The following is a 17,520-nucleotide window of genomic DNA, read 5'->3' as shown; positions in this document are numbered from 1 at the left end:
AATGGTTTCATTTATAGTGAATGAGCTGCGGAGGCTCCATTACTTATTATACTGAGTACAATTATTATACTAAGAGTATAATAATTATAATCTCAGTAATCTAAAAATGTTTCTTATCTTTACTAGAGCAAGAAAGAGTATAATAATAATTATTATTACCATCAACGGATTCAATAGACCTATTGTTGGAGGCTTACTATCAATCAGTGGCATATCAACATATTGTATTTAAAGTAATCCACTCTTTACATTCAAAACATGAAGTAAATTAAAGATGTCAAGAAATTATATTCTTGGTTTAATCCTTTATCTAAGTGTAAGCAAACAAAAATTCACATGAAGTATCTTCAAGACTCTGCTACTTGTATATAGAGGCTAATGACTTCAAATTAATTGCATTAGTATCCCATTGTGCAAAGCATATGCCCTTTTGAACATATGCTATGCATTATGGACATATAATGCATAGCATATAATGCATTATGGACATATAATGCTATGCATTATGGGAAGGGCCACTACCCATACTGGATTCAACCTTTATTGAGGTATGTTTAAAGGCAGGGAAACCTCTCTGAAAAGCTCTTGCAATCTCTTTGATCACCCTACACTGAGTGATCTGAAGGATCATTAACTCATTACTCAGTGGTGATTCTACACAGTGACAGTGACCGAGAAGGGCCCTCAGCAGTGGCTCCACCCAGTGGCAGGTCCAACCCACTATCAAATTGAGCTACTCAGGGATATTTCAGGAATAGAGCATACAATTCAGAGATCTCCCCCCCCCCCCTTACACCTCTGTTAAAACCACTTCATCAAGTATTCCCACTATATAAGTAAAGGGAATTCTCCAAAAACATTGCCAATCCTTCAGATCACACTGATCTCAACGAGTGACCTGAAGAATCATTTAACTGATTACTAAAAAATGGTTCCCTCTCAGTGACAGGCTCACCCTGCCATCAAGCAGAACCCTCAGTGGTGTCAGCTCCACCATACCACTGAGAAGAGTCGCTCATATCCCAGGGAAAAGCATCCACAAGACCACTTCAGTGGACTTTTCACACAAAAACCACATCAGTGGGAGCCAGACCCAGAAGAGATACCAAGGTTTCAGTAATGCAAAAGTTATATATTTCACATATATACAAGTAGTCAAAGGGTGTCATGCCTTATTATTAAAATACTTTGAATTAGAGAGAGATGTTGAAAGTTTTTTAACTTGGTGATATTATAAATCAGAGATGCTATAAATTGGTGTCTGGCTCCAATTGATGAGAACTCAATAAGAGTCTAAACTGGCCTGATTAGTGGCCCTTCTCATAATACTATGCATTATGAGAAGGGCATTTGAGTGGTTATGGTTTGACTCACTTGGAGAGACTGCTGCTGGAAGGTAGAGAAGTGAATAGACAGAATGAATCAGATTGAGTGATGTGGAAGAGCAGGAGAGTAAGACAGGAGAGATTGAAGAGGAGGTTATGAATGGGGAAGTGAGTGGTATGAGTACAGAAAATGAGAGAGAATGGGTGTGCAAGAGGAACAGGGAAACGGGGAGGCTAAGGGTAAACAGGGGTACACAGCATGAGAAAGGTGGATGCTCCAAGAGCAGGTGAGCATGTGTAGGCAGGAAAGGAATGGGATGACCAGGGATCAAGAGGAAACAGTTGAAATTTAAAAGGGTTTCAAAATGAAGAAGCAGAAAGGGAAATGGCCCCAGTCGAGCATGAAGAGATCACATCGGGTGAATGGTATCAGAGGAACTAGCTGTAGATCCAGAAAGCTGTTGTGTTGTATACAAAATGCTAGAAGTATAAGAAACAAGGCAGATGAAATGGTTGCACTAATTGCATCTGTTCACCCAAATATTATCGCAATAAGTGAGACATGGTTGGAAGAGGATGGCATCCTGACAGGAATAGAGATGGAAGGGTATGATGTGTTTCATGAGGATAGAAAGGGTAAAAAAGGGGGGGGGAGTGCTATTGTTGATAGAGAAAGAGTTATGTCCATACAAAGTAGAGATGAAAGAGGGAAATAGTACCAGTAGTTTTGAGGTAGTATGGCGTGAGATAGAGGTGAATGGAAACAAATACTTGGTGGGATGTTGTTATAGACCAGGTAATGTGGATGGTGGTGATAATGAAATGTACAATCAAATTAGCCAAGTAAATAAGAAAAGGAGTGATCATTATGGTGCCATAATTAAAATCATCATTAATGATTTTAATTATGGCAATATAGACTGGAATGATGACATAGCAACTGGAAGTAAAGAAAATGAGTTTCTTGAGTTTTTCAGGGATAACTACCTCAGACAGTATGTAACAGAGGGCACATGAGGATTGAGGGTCTTGGATTTGGTCATCTCATCAGAGAATGCAATTATAAATGAGGTGTCAAATCATCCACCAATTGGTGAGAGTGACCATGAGGTGATTACCTGGGTGGTTGCCAGCAGTGCGAGGACCTCTGTGAGAAAAGGATATATGTGAAACTACAAGGTGGGTGATTATGAAGAGCTCAGGAGACAGCTTGCGGGTGTAGCATGGAATGAGGAGTTAGCTGGAAAAGAGATCAATGCAGCTTGGGGGATTTTCAAAAACTGTTTAGTAGATGCAATGTCTAAATGTATTCCAAGGGTGAGAAGGTTAAATAAGGTGAGTGTGAGATGGATGAATAAAGAGATTAAGCATGTGATACAGAGAAAAAGGGAATTTCTCTGTATCGCATACAGAGAAAACAGGAGGAGAGACTAACTGCAGGCGAGCAAGAGGTGTATGGGGAGTTCAGTAAACTAGATGTAAATAAGGCTGTGAGACTTGATAATATATAACCACATATTCTGAAAGAATGTGCCGGGGAGTTCACACCTGTCTTGACATATTTTTTTAATATGAGTCCTGCACTCGGTCAAGTTCCTAAGGAGTGGAAGGAGGGCAAGATTGTGCCACTTCATAAAGGAGGTGATCAAACTCAAGCATCAAACTATAGGCCTATCTGTGTGTCAGTGTTGTGGTTAAGTTGTTGGAGAAGCTTGTGAGAACTAGGATCCAGAGTTGGGTTGATAACAATGGTATTATCTTTGATGGACAGCATGGATTTGCTAAAGGGAGATCATGTTTCCTTGGACAGAGGAAAAGGATACACAGTAATATACTTGGATTTCACAAAGGCTTTTGACAGAGTACCTCATGATGGGTTGACAGTCAAACTAGAGCAGATGGGTTGGATGTTAGATTGGTGCATTCGATTGAAGACTTTCTATCTGATAGGTATCAACAAGTTGTTTATGGGGGGGGGGGGAGCGATATCCAGGAAAAGGAAAGTCACTAGTGGAGTGCCTGAGGGGTCTGTTTTAGGTCCATTACTGTTTAACTTGTATATTAATGATATAGGTGAAGATTTGGATGGAGATATTCAGTTGTTTGCAGATGATGCAAAGTTGGGATGAACCATGAAGTGTAGTGAAGATGTTGTGGCCCATTTCCGTGCTCAATCACTGTAAGTGATTGAGCACGGAAATGGGGATATGAATTTAATGTTGCAAAATGTAAGGTTTTAAAATTTGGAAAACAACGGGTTGCAGAATTCATGCTTGGTGAGAATATATTGTTGGAAGCAGAGGAAATAAGAGATCTGGGGGTGACAGTGGATAAGAATCTAAAATTTAGGGGACACATTTCCAAAATTATGTAGACAACACAAAGGCTTTTGGGAATGATGCGGAGGACACTGACGTGTAGAAATAGGGAGATTCTTGTTCCGTTGTATAAGGCTTTGATTAGGCCACAAATGGACTATTGTGACCAGATTTGGTCACTGGGTTTTCAGAAGGATGAAGAGATGTTGGAAATGGTCCAAAGGAGACTGACTCAGGTAGTTTCTGACCTCTGGAATGTCGAGTATGAGGAAAGATTGAGAAGATGTAATTTGGAGAGTCTGGTGGAGAGGAGGAAGAGGGGAGATATAATAGAGACCTACAAGTTGGTAAGGGTTGTTATAGGATCAATGCTGGAGACGTTTTACAGAGAATAGTGGGAGATCATGGGAGAACTAGAGGTCATCCCTGGAAACTGTATAAAGAGGGTGTGAGTAGGGGAGTGAGAGGCAGGTTTTTTTTTGTGCAGAGTTGTGAATGATTGGAATGCCTTGCCTGAGAATGTGATGTCTGCAAAGAGTTTGAATATGTTTTAAACACTGTATGATGAGCTGTGTGTGTGTGTGATAAAAGGACCTCCCAGATGAGTCTTTGACTTCATGAGGTCTTGGGGTGGTAATAATAATAATAATAATATTATATACATCTGAAAGGATGTGTTCTTTGCATGTGATACTAAGACAATCGATGTGAAGCCGTTAGCTTCTATATACAAGTAGTATACACTTGGATAAATGATTAAACCAAGAATATAATTTCTTGGCATCTTTAATTTATAGTATAACCAAGTTAAAAATCTTTCAACAATAACATGCAGTAACACATTTCATTAAACCACCACTCTTCATCTAAAAAATCAGCTCTCACTACTTTCATTGCAGTCTTGTACAACTTCCATAGATGGCCTTTTGTTCTTTTCCTTTCTCACTCCAGAATATGTATAGTCTTGTTTATATTCATATTATTATTATTATTATTCATGACATCTCCAAGAAGTCTGAAGACTCATCGCGGGAGGACACCTACTGTACAACTCTCTGTCTCCACTACTATACAGAGCCTCTACTACCAATTGCCTACATCAATGCCATCTACTGCCCACTACCACCACAGCTAGTATTTTTTGTCTCTAATTGCGTGTGTTCTGAAGGGCTGATTTGTATGTATGAGGGATGAAAAACCTGAGTTTCCCAGAGGGGAAACCCTGCTACCTCGGTATGAGATCGGCTAACTCACCTTCAATTGAAAAAGTCCATATAAAGATTCCTCCCATCATGAAGAGAATCGAACTTTATGGCACAACTTCATTCCCAACTTAAAAGTCTCTATCATATATCATATTATATTATCATATAATTCAACTCTGCAAAGTCACTAATTTATATACATTTTCTCAAACTCCTCCTGTGAACAGCACATTAGAATCCTGATAGTGCCTTAGTTATGTTCTGGAACCTCTCCAGAGTTTCCATACAATGTAAAAAAACCGCTTGACCAATATGTCCTGCAATAGGCTATGCATGATCTGATTAAGATCTTGATCTCTATTTATCTCTATCACAGCAGCAATATGTTCTTTGGTCTTCACAGGTCTTGCAATGCATCCATTGAACTCCAGATCTCTATTAAACATCATCCTTAGATGGCATATTTCATCCACCTCCTGGAGCACAGTTCCACTAATATACAGTAAATAGTCTTACATTTTTACATGTTAAAGTGCAAAATCTTGTACTTATGAACATTGAAAAAAGCGACCGCTTATCTGTCCATTCTGCCATCCTTCCTAGAAGGACAACATTGATATCACTCCGTTTAACTCCTCACCTTTGCATCAACTCCTCACCTCAGCAAACAACCGAACATCTCCTTGTTATACCATGTGAAATATCATTAAAATAAGATGAACAATATTGGTTGTAGAACAGAATGTTGTTGCACTAGACTGATTACCTTCCTCTTCTGGGAGATATTACTCTCTCATGCACAAATTGAACACTAGTAGCCAAATACCTATGCATTGGATTGATAATATATAAACAAAATATAAGGCTTCTAAGTAGTATGCTCCTAGTAATCAAGTAGTAGCTTCCTCCTGATCATTAAGAAAGGGAAATCAATGGCAACGATATCTGACTCATATTATATCATACAGATATAATTTTTCTACAATACATGCACAGAATTTCTGTATATGCTATGCAGAAAATTTCATGATCATCATCGTCATTAAATTCTTGAAAAGTAACCTCAAGGGGTGTACAGTATATTATGAGACTAACACATGATAAACTTTACATTATTACTAACTAATAGTGTTATTAATTTGCCTACTTATTTGGTATCAAAACATCAGAGCACATCAGACACAAGGAATCTTTCATCAAAAACTTACAGTAGAAAAATTTCTGTCTTACCAACAGACATTCTGGCTTGTCTAGATGTTACTTCTTTGTCCACAAATGTTCCTGTAGACAAAGCTATGGAACTTGTAGATGATCTGTTCCCTCCTGACATCTCACAACTATTTAGGCATTGTCTCAACTCAAATTATTTCTGATGGAATGGGAAAATCTACAAACACTATCTGGCCTTGCAATGGAAAGCCCTCTATCTCCTCCATATGCTGACTTATTCATGGAAAACTTTGATAAAGATTTCCTATTATCTACAAATACAAAACCGTCACTTTGATGGAGATACATAGATGACATATTGATAATCTGGAAACACAGCGTGACACTGAGTTACACGATTTACCGTCATCTATTAACTCCTTCTACCATAAATTTACTTTAGAACTTTTTCAACATTTGTATAATACCCAATTTTTGATATTTTAATTTCGAAAAAAGCAGAAGGGGGCATCTCTCTCAGTATATTATATACTGTAAGCCCACTCATACAGGTCATTACTTACATTTCTCTTTATTGCACCATATATCGCAAAAATTGGGTATTATACAAATGGAAAAAAGGGTGATTTCTATTACAGATGAAGAGAAACACTAAAAGAAGACCTACATTCTTTTCTCCAATTGTTGGTGAGCATTGGATATTCTAAGAAAATGGTACAAGGATGCTATTCTTTACTCCTTCTCCACAACAGATCCCTGATATTCACTACAGAGTCTCAGTTTTTCTCTTATATTGGCAAACTGTCGCAAAATCGCCAATCTCCTGAAATCTCATGACATAAGAGTGGTTTCAAGTCCATTGTGACTATACAAGCTCTGGTACCTTCACCTAACAACTCTTTTAACAATCATCCTAGAGTTTACATTATTCCATGTTCTTATGGCTTTGCTTACATAGTGCAAACATCTTGAAGTTTGGAAATTAGACAAAAAGAGTATACTGGAGATGTTAACAACAACAGAGAAGACAGCTCAGGCCTAGCTTTCCACTTCTCCCACACTCACCACAATATTGAATTGGAAGAGTTCTATGCCTTACATAGAAGACAACTTCAGTGCAAAAGAGGCTATGATTATCCACTCACAAGGTATACACCAAGGAATGATTTTATGTGATATTTAGTAGTCACGTATTTCTACATATCAGACTTTTCTTTTAACTTTTCTACCAATTATCATGCATACATACTGAACAATGACTGACCAGCTATTCCATGCTCTAAGTGTTTCTGTTTTTTTACTATTGTGCAAATGCTTCCTGGAAGTCTTTTTGTTGAAGCATATCAAGCCACCGCTTGCGATTTGTCTTAGATCTCCTTGATGGTGTCAATTTCATTTTTGGAAAAAAAGAACTCACTAGGGGGCTAAATCTGATGAGTAAGGAGGATGTAGGATGACTGCCATACCATTGGCCAAGAATGTATGGGGCCAACGGATTCAATCCCTACAAAATAGATGAAATACTCCATAGGCCAATTACCCATCCCTCCCCTAATATACAGGAACATAACATTACCATTTCTATTCCCTATGTCAGAGGTACATCAGAAACGATAGCCAAAGTACTGATGAAACATAGCCTTCACACCATGAGGTTTAACATTTAAACCTCATGTTAAACTGGCAACTCTGATCTGCTCAGCTAAGGATAAACTTCATACCCTCTAGCACAACCTGGAGAATGTGCTGGAAACCGGCAGCTTTGGAGCTGCATGCAGCTCTTGAATGAACAAAGTGCGGCTCTTTTATATTGAATTAAAAAATACATAATTAAAACAAACAATTATTGTTTTTTGATAAGGCCTGTTCTTGGTGCTAGATACTATGCATGTGACGTGTTTTATAACATGAAATTTGTTACGCATGCCTAAGGTAACTAGTGCCGTGGCAAAAAATTTGAACTAATGGATCAGCTGTCCTGTCAAACACCACAGCTTTTCGATACATATGGATTTTAACTGTCGGAATAAATATTCTGTTAGTTAAACTTATTTAACGTGGTACTAAACTGGTGTTTACTGTAGTGTCAGGTAATGTTATGTACAAATTAATTTTTATTATGTTATTACGTTGAATTTGTGTTTTTACTTGCAGGTAAATTTGTGATGATATCCCTCCTAATTGAGTCCACGAAAAAGAAAAATAATCGAAGAAAACAGAGGATTCAATAAAATGTGTAAAGAGAAATTTGCATTTATAGAAGTAAATGGAAATCTGCAATGTTTAATTTACCATCTACGACTTCAAAATAACAAATCAAGTAATGTCGAAGGACATTTTCGAAAAAAAGAAAAACATTTAGACTTCAGTAAAAAATATCCTGCGGGTGATAATAGAAAAAAAGCTATTGAAGAATTACAAAAGAAAACATTGCTTCAGCAAAGAAATTTGGCAACTTGGACAAAATCTTCGTCGAATACTACTGAAGCAAGTTATTCCTTGAAATAGGGAAAGCAGGAAAACCTTTTACTGATGGTGAATTTCTAAAAAATTGCATGTATAATGTCTCTGAAATTCTATTTAAGGATATGAAAAATAAGGACGAGTTTATTATTATTATCCAGGCCTCCATGGAGTCAAAAGATTCATCGTGGGAGGTCGTTTTTAGGAAACACAAAGTTTATCATATCACTCCTTGACCCCAATGAGTGTTCCTGCTCCAACCACTATCTCAGGCAATGCATTCCAAGGTTGAACCACCCTCCACGCAAAGAAACCACTCCTCACACTCTTGCACACTGCCTCCTTATGTAACTTCCAGGGATGGCCCCGTGTTATCGCTCCTTCTCGCCATTCCACCAATTGAAAGAACTCTCCAATATCTACCTTGTAACTGCCTCTCAACAGTTTAAAAGTCTCGATCATATCACCTCTCCTTCTTCTATCCACCAAACTCTGCAGTCCACATTCCCTCAGCCAATCCTCATAACTCATATTGTACAGTCCTGAAACCATCTTTGTTATTTGCCTCTGTACTCTTTCCACAGTCAATTTATCCCCTTGAAATCCTGGGAACCAAATCTGAGAACAATAGTCTAAGTGTGGTCTGATCAGGGCCTTATACAATGCAATGATAACTCTTTTATCTCTGCAGGTCAGCGTCCTTCTCAGTATTGCAGCAATCCTCTGAGTTATCCTCACCACCTTTGCAATATTCTCCCTAAATTTCAGTTTTCTATCAATCATCACCCACAGATCTCTTGTCTCCCCTACCTCCTCCAGTACAGCTCCTCCAATCGAGTATGCATCCTCCCATTGATGGATTCCAAACCTCAAGACCTTACATTTTGTTGCATTAAACTGACACCGCTTTCATTTGCCTATCTGTCTAGTTTATTCAAATCCTCTTGCAGGCCTGCCACATCTGCACTATTACTGATAACCCATCCCAGCTTCACATCATCCACAGACAACTGAATATCCCATGCAATCCACTAACAATGTCATTGATATAAAGGTTAAAAAATATAGGTTCAGGTACTGAGCCCTATGGAACTCCACTCGTAACTTTCTGCTTCCTTCATATTGCTCCACCATACACAACTCTCTGATACCTATCAGTCAGTCAATCCTGAATCCATTTGACTAACCCAACATTTAAACCCATGTGCTGCAACTTAAATATCAGCTTATCATGTGGCACCCTGTGAAACGGCTTTGTAAAATCCAATAAAATGGCAGTATATGCCTTTCCTTCATCAACTGCTCTTGTCACTTTATTATAAAAGGCAATCATATTACTAAAGCGAAGCGTCCCTTAACAAATCTATGTGGATTCTCACGCATAACATTACCCTCATCTGCCAATGCTGTATATAGTCCCTCACTAATTTCTCTAAGACCTTAACAACTACTGATGACACACAAATACGTCTTATATTCTTCGCATATCTGCCCTCCACCCCCTCTCCTTATATCTCTTCCATAATCTCTTTTTCAACTCCAGTTCCTGTTTGATATCGTTTGTCATCCACTTTACTCCAAATTGTGTCCTCTTCACTTGTGGAATACAGCTTACTGTTTCTGCTAACAAATATTCCTTCACAATTTTCCAAACACTAATGATATCCTGGCCTTCCAATTCTGACTTCCATGGAACTGCCCCTAGTTGATACCTAAGACTATTATAATAACCCACCTTATAATTCCCATACGTTCCCTTTTCTTTGATACACCTGCATGTTTGTTCATCTTCCAAGTCAAAACCACGTGGTCACTCTCTCCAACTGGTGGGAGAGATGTCATCTCACTTATTATCAGCTCTTCTGATACTATGACCAAATCCAAAACTCATGAAGCTGTTGTTCGCTCTATTACATGCTGCCGAAGACAATTGTCCCTCAAGAATTCCAGAAATTCTATCCCCTTCTTACTACTTTCATTTTCCTCTTCCCAGCTTATACTGCTGTGGTTAAAATCTCCCATAACAATCATTCTTCTTGCACTTGTCAAGCTCAACTGCCTAATCATCTCCTGGTCCCCATCCTCTATGCTCCCTGGTTTATAGCAACACCCCACTAAATATCCTGTAGTGGCCACTTCTACCTCACACCATATGCTTTCGAAACTATTTGTGTCACTGCCTTCCAAAGCCTATACTCTTAGAGGGCATAAGTCATCACTTATCATAAACAGTACTCCACCACCACATTTTCCTTTCCTATCATGCCGAAAAATGCTGTACCCTGCCACTTCAATTCCGGTTAATATATTATCCTCTGTCAACCACATCTCAGAGATCCCAATAATCTTTGGCCAGGTTAATGCTATTAGCGCCACCAATTCATCTCCTTTATTTCAGATACTCCTGGCATTAGTATAGAGCATAAAAAGGTCCCTACTTCTATGCCTATCATTGTCCCATCTCAACCCCCCACTTGTGCTCAATGTTACCTGATGCCATCCCCCTTCCCCCAAGTACCCATTTCAACAAGAGGCCAGCCCCTGCTACCATCCACCCTGGGAATTCTGGAATTCTAGTTTCTCTGCATTGACACACTGACTCGTTCAGAAAACAGCAATCTTTTCAGATGCCTTTATCCTTCCTCATTCAAATGTAAGCAGTCTCTGGTGAGACTTTCATTGTGAATGAAACTATGTTGTGTAATTTATTTTTTTTCATTCACATTTAACATTGCTTATTATGTATTAATCATAATTTGTATAAAGATTATTTATTGTTCCTTAATTAAGGATTACTATTTAAATATTTATTCTAAACTTAACCTACTATTAAGTTATTAAATAATAATACGTGTAGAAATTTATGATAACTAAAATATATATGTAAAGTAACGAAAAGTGTATTATAAATAATTGTATACGTAATGAAAGAGCTGATTAAGTAGCTCAAATATTCTGTTTATTCTTATTTGTGAAAATTTAATGTTATGTAATCACTTATGTAAGAGTAGAGCGTTGTATTACATTAGCGAAATGTTTACGTTCATGCGTTGTCATGGAGACGCATGAAATAAACAAGCAAGAGTCGAAGAGTGCGTGACCTTGGAACCAGAAAGGAGAAGAGAGGGAATAAGAATTTTATAGAAAGAAAAGGAGAGAGTTTTGCGGAGCCTGAAGGAAAGTAGGATATAAGCAAGGAAGTGAAAGAAAATTGTAAATTCTTTAGGGCAGAAATTCATGAGAATAGTGTTTTGAAGTGAGCAAAAACGCAGTGAATCATATACTCAGCTGCAAGTGAAATCAGCTGTTGTTGTAGAGGAAAATTGATGTCGTAATCGGATAAATAAAGAACTGGACATTCAATGGGAAATTCTGATTAGTTCCAGTTAGTCTAGGATTACGTCTTAATTCTATGTTGCCCTGAGAAGAATTATAGTGAATTTAACTAGTTGGAGAAAAGTAAACAAGGAAAGATATCAGTACCTTATTGCCGTTGTTTAGAGTAGTGAAGCACGATTAACAGTAGTTCAGTTAAAGCGTTGGAGAAATTTTATTAATGTGTTCCGCTAACGTAAATAAGTTAATTCATAAGTGTGCTCACAATTAATTGATGTATTGAAGATTGTATCTGGTAAGAGTAGTCATACATGTTTGTTTATTCTAACATTAACTATAACGTATCTTCGAAGTTCAAGGTCCGAAATAAGATTGCTTGGAATATTGTCTACCTTGATTAGTGCCTGCTGTGAATTTAAACATTAAGTACAGCTGATAGATATGTGGAGACTGATCAAATGAGAAGTTTTGTTTTATTAACTTGAGTTAAGAAGGCGTGTGATTTTAAAGCTGTGAATTGTATGTGAAAGTTTAGAACATTGAATTGGCATGAGTGACTTAGCAAGATTATGTTAAGTTGATTGTATTGTTTCATTTAAAAGCAGAATTCTTGTATTTGTTATATATCATATATTAAATGTTTTATTTTGTTAATCTAAATATTGTGTTTGCCTGAACTCCCTTTTATTGCACCGTTCATAAAAAATTCGAATCTTGCGGGTGCCCCAAGTAGAATAATAATAAATGATTCGGCCTAATGAGAAAAGTGCTAACTTAATTAAGAATTGATCCTACTATTTTATATAGACTAATCTAAAAATAGGGTGGCGCAGTATAATTATAAATTTCCCTATTTTTGGATCGGTGATCAAGTCGCAATTAGTTATTTTATTTATAAGAGTGACTTGAAACTAGATGGTAAATTAGAACACAACATGAAAATAGAACGTCACGACAGTAAGCAGTCTCTGGCATACAGTTCCCTTCTGTCCTCAAATGCCCTCCAAGCATCCACGTATTCCAATTCTCTCTTCTCACACATTCTAGATATTATGCAATTCAGTATTGCTGCTCTTCTGCTCAGCTCGTCAATATCATACCTGGGCAACACACACACAAAATCGTCCCTCTCTGCATTTTCTTTTGCACAACTTCAAGCAAGAATCTCAGATCTCTCGCCGCCCAACAAAATTGGGCGGCGAGAGATCTCCCAACATAGTGTGGCCCAACATAGCCACATTTTCTATCATTCCTCCAGGAAAATACACCTCTTGCATCCTATCTTGCACACCAGAGATCATCAAGTCTCCATACATCACACCTCTAACCACTCTGTTCCTTGATTGCTCACCTGCATACCTCACTCTCTCTCCTCTAACCCTTTCTCTCTATGCTCCCCTACTTAAAAAAATTAAAGATTTACCTCTTTTGGCTAGATCTGTCAAGGAATGGATTGTAACAATTTCTGCAGAAGTTTCAAATATGCAAATTATGGATATTAATTCTGCTGATTTTATGTCTATTGTGGTTGATGAATCAAATGATATTTCTTATATGGCACAATGCTGCGTGATGGTTAAATATATCACATCTTCCGGTATTCGAGAAGAACTTCTTGATCTGCTAACACTTAAAGGACACACTGCAGGTCAAGATATTTCAGAAAACCTTCTAAAAAAAACAAGTTTACAAAATAAAAATATAATTATTAATAATATAGTATGCATTGCGACGATGGCACACCTTCTATGATTGCGAAAAATAAGGGGCTTGTTAAATTATTCTCCACTCATATTCCACATGGAGTTATTTCATTTCATTACATTTTGCATCAAGAAGCTTTAGTTGCAAATTCTTTGGGATTATTACCACAACTAAAAAGAGTGATGGATGTTGTTGTGCCAATGATCAATTCTGATTTCAGGCATTGAATCACAGAACATTTTTAGAGAAACTAGGTAGTCAACATAAATATTTAGTGACATTTACATCTGTATGATGGTTATCAAGAGGAAAAGCATTAAAACGTTTTTTTTCAGTGCTTAAAAGAAGTAACAGTTTTCTTAACTGCTAAAAATGATAACGTAAATCATGTGGAAGTTCTCAGTAATCCCGAATGGATACAAAATTTTTGTTTTTTGCTTGATATGACAGAACATTTTAATAAGCTAAATTTGAAGTTGCTAGGGAAGGGAAACACAGCCTTACAATTACTAGAGGAAGTCCTTACCTTTGAACAGAAACTAAGAGTGTTTTTCAAAGATATTACTGAAGAAAAATTTATATATTTTGAAAATCTAAAAAATTATAGATTGAATGTAAATCAAGAAAGATTGATTGCAATGACTGAAATGATTACTGTAATTTTAGATTCATTCACAAGCAGATTTCAGGATTTTAAAAAACATAAGGAGATGATGAAGTTTATATCCGTTAAATTGCAATTTAAAATTAATAGATATTAAAGCTTTTCCTGGAATATCAATTGCAGAACTACAGGAAATGGTAGCACAAATTGAAGAAAATGAGGAAACTATGGCACAGGAAATTATATTTAAATGTTGGAATTCTTTCCCAACTAATTATTCAAATGCCAGGTGACTTGCTTTTGGGATTTTGACTCTTTTCGGTTCAACGTATGATTGTGAACAATTTTTCTCTTCAGTGAATTACATTAAAAATAAGAATAGGAACAAACTGACTGATGAAAGTTTGAAAGCCGAATCACTATTAAAGTGCACGGCATATAATCCAGATTTAAGTATATTGGCTGAGAAGATGCAAAATCAAAAGTCTCATTAGTGAATTTTAAATTAAAACAATCAAATATCTATTAAAATACATAATATTGTATTTTTGTTTGGACTAATTCTTTTTGCAATACAAATTCTGACTTTTTTGCAATATTATACATACTTATATTATATTATATAAGCAATATTATACTTGGGGTGTATGGGGTGTCGAGGAGAGATAGTACCTCTCCACTTGGACGGTCGCAGGTTATTGTGGTTCAGATGGATTGGTTCTCACTGGACACCCAACTCTCACCTATGGCTCCAAGAAGCTACTGTAAACTGGTAGTGGTCATGCCCCGGTAAACTGTGTCGACCCACAGGCTAAACTAAGTGAGAGTAGCCAGACATGGCAATCTCAAGCAGCGACTATATTCGGTGAATCGGCTGCAAACAGCATCTGTACTTCATGTTAGGAGTGCTGAATTCAGGTCAAGGAGTGGTGGTTGACACTTGACAAAATTTAACCATTGAAACCGAATGAACTCTAACTAATCTAAAGATACATGCCGGCTCGACCGTCGCCTGGTCAAACAAGGGTTGTGCCCATTATTAGGGAACCAAGATGGTGAAAGCGAAAAATATGCTATTGGAACAAAACATTACCTAGTAGACAGGAAAAAACATAACAAGCATAGGAACATGGAGTGTAAGAACTCTTCACCAGGAAGGAGCAGTGGAAATACTACTGCACAAATTAGACAACTACCGATGGGAAGTGATTGGACTCTGCGAAACCAGATGGACTGGAAAAGGAGAATTCCACCATGGACAGTATAAAATCTTAACTTCAGGCAGGGATAACAACAAACACCAAGAAGGAGTAGCACTCATATTAAAATCAAAGGCTCAAAACTCTCTATTGTCTTACAATCCTATCTCACCTAGAATAATTAATGCAAGATTTAAAACATCAATCGGATCACTGACTATTATTGAAGTATACTCACCAACTTCGACATCATAAGAAGACATTGACGAGTTCTATGTAGATTTGCAAAAAGCAGTACAGCAGACATCAAGTCAAGATCTCGTAATTGTAATGGGGGACTTAAACGCAAAAGTAGGCAAAGACTGGGATATGTGCCCAGGAGTGATCGGAAAGTTTGGGTATGGAGAACACAATGAATGTGGTGAAAGACTGCTAAACTTCTGCTCAAATAATAGACTAACAATAACCAACACTCTCTTTAAACAATCAAAACCCCAAAGAAAACAGACATGGATATCACCAGACAGACAAACCAAGAATATGATAGACTATATTATTGTAAACCAAACATGGAAATCAAGTATCCTCAATTACAGATCCTTTTCTCCAGATTGAAAAATTAGACCAGCACTTCCCAAACTGTGAGCTGCGACCCCCTTGGGGGCCGTAGGGTTTGTAGAGGGGGAGCCGTGAAATAATGAAAACAAATTTAAAATGTTTTAAGACTAAGTAGATTTTTTTATTTTGAAAGAAACGTATTTAACTTTTATTATTTATTATTTCTTTTTGGTTAGTTTTTATATTTTAATGGAAAAATTCACACATTGGTGTTGGTTCACAAACTTTGCTTCCTGCGTATTTCGGCGCTTAATGAATATTAGTAAATATTACTTATTCATATGTTTCATTTCAAAGCAGTGGTTAATTGTATTTACTTCGAATGCTCTCCAGGGAAGCTCCAAATCTTCCTGTCCCTTTCATCACGTGTTCGTAATCAGGGACTGTTGATATCGACTTTATATACATATCAAAACTCGTTTTATATTATCACTGTCATCCGAGCTAGTTTTCTGTTACCAATAAAAGTTTCGCATATACTTCACACATGAAAAAAAGCTTAAACAAGTTCATGTGGGGAGATAGTAACTCGCTTGCAGTGGTAAACAACACTCCCTCCCTAACAGCCACTATACTGCAGAGGCAATAAAAACAAGTACTTTTATTATGCCAGTGAATAAGGTATGAGGAGTCTGTGTAATATATTTCTCAACAAATAGTGCAATTAGAGACAACTGGGATAAAAACACACTAATTAATAAATCACATGTCCCCTCATACAGAAACTATGCTGTATAGACTGAAACAAACCCATATGTTGCATGGGCAAACACAGTATCTAACTAAAAACTATTGTTATTAATTAGATGTATGTGAGTTCTATTTCCCAAGGCAGCAATAAAATTCAACCGAACGTGTTAAAATTCGTAAAAGTGTTAAAACTAAGTAATATATATATATAATGAATGTTATGGCAGTTTCACATATGGAATTCGGTTGAAGAGAGAGTTAGCATTTCAACTCAATTATCATCTATGCTTTTATCTTTCGGTTGTGCGATCTTTTGTTAATACCGCACCAATCATATGCACGTTTTAATAACCTGCCTTTGCTGTCTGTTTCGCGTTAGGCTTAATTACCTTAAAGGGAGAAAAGTCACAAAAGAGAAAAATGTTCCTGGTCCGGGGATTCCCTTATTCAGGTAATATTCACTAATTTTATGTTATCGGTCTGTGGTGTGCCAGTATCGGTAAGTGGTGATATTATTTGATCTATTCTACGTTAAAAAATTTAACCCTGAGATGGATAAGTGGCTGATAAAAAATTTAAAAAAATTCCTGCGAACAATCAGAAGAAGCAGAAACAGACTCAAAAAAAAAGGCCAGTATTTCATGTTTTACCAGAACAGCCCTCATCGTCTTCAGAACCAAACGGTAAGAGGCAAAAAATGTAATATATGCATTTGATTTTTGCAATATTTGCTGTGTATGTTTTGTATTGAATATAAATGCAATTAATATTATAATAATATATCTCTCTATTACGATTTTTTTCGAGGGGGGGCGTGAAATATTTTAATTTTTGCAAAGGGGCCCTGACATCCAGAAGTTTGGGAAGCACTGAATTAGACCATAAACT

General features: G+C 37.0%; 1 protein-coding gene across 1 annotated transcript in view; it reads right to left on the bottom strand.

Annotated features, from left to right (window-relative positions):
- The window catches only part of LOC150102416 (muscle-specific protein 300 kDa-like), a 1,203,500-nt gene that overhangs the window by 213,182 nt on the left and 972,798 nt on the right, over window positions 1–17,520 (bottom strand). The gene's annotated exons all lie outside the window — the stretch shown is intronic.

Source organism: Typopeltis vanoorti, chromosome 10, assembly GCF_054136105.1.
Source record: "Typopeltis vanoorti isolate ZY-2024b chromosome 10, IOZ_Tvanoo_1.0, whole genome shotgun sequence".
NCBI lineage: Eukaryota > Metazoa > Arthropoda > Arachnida > Uropygi > Thelyphonidae > Typopeltis > Typopeltis vanoorti.
Note: the sequence above shows the minus strand (reverse complement) of the source record. Positions and strands in the feature narration are given on the sequence as shown.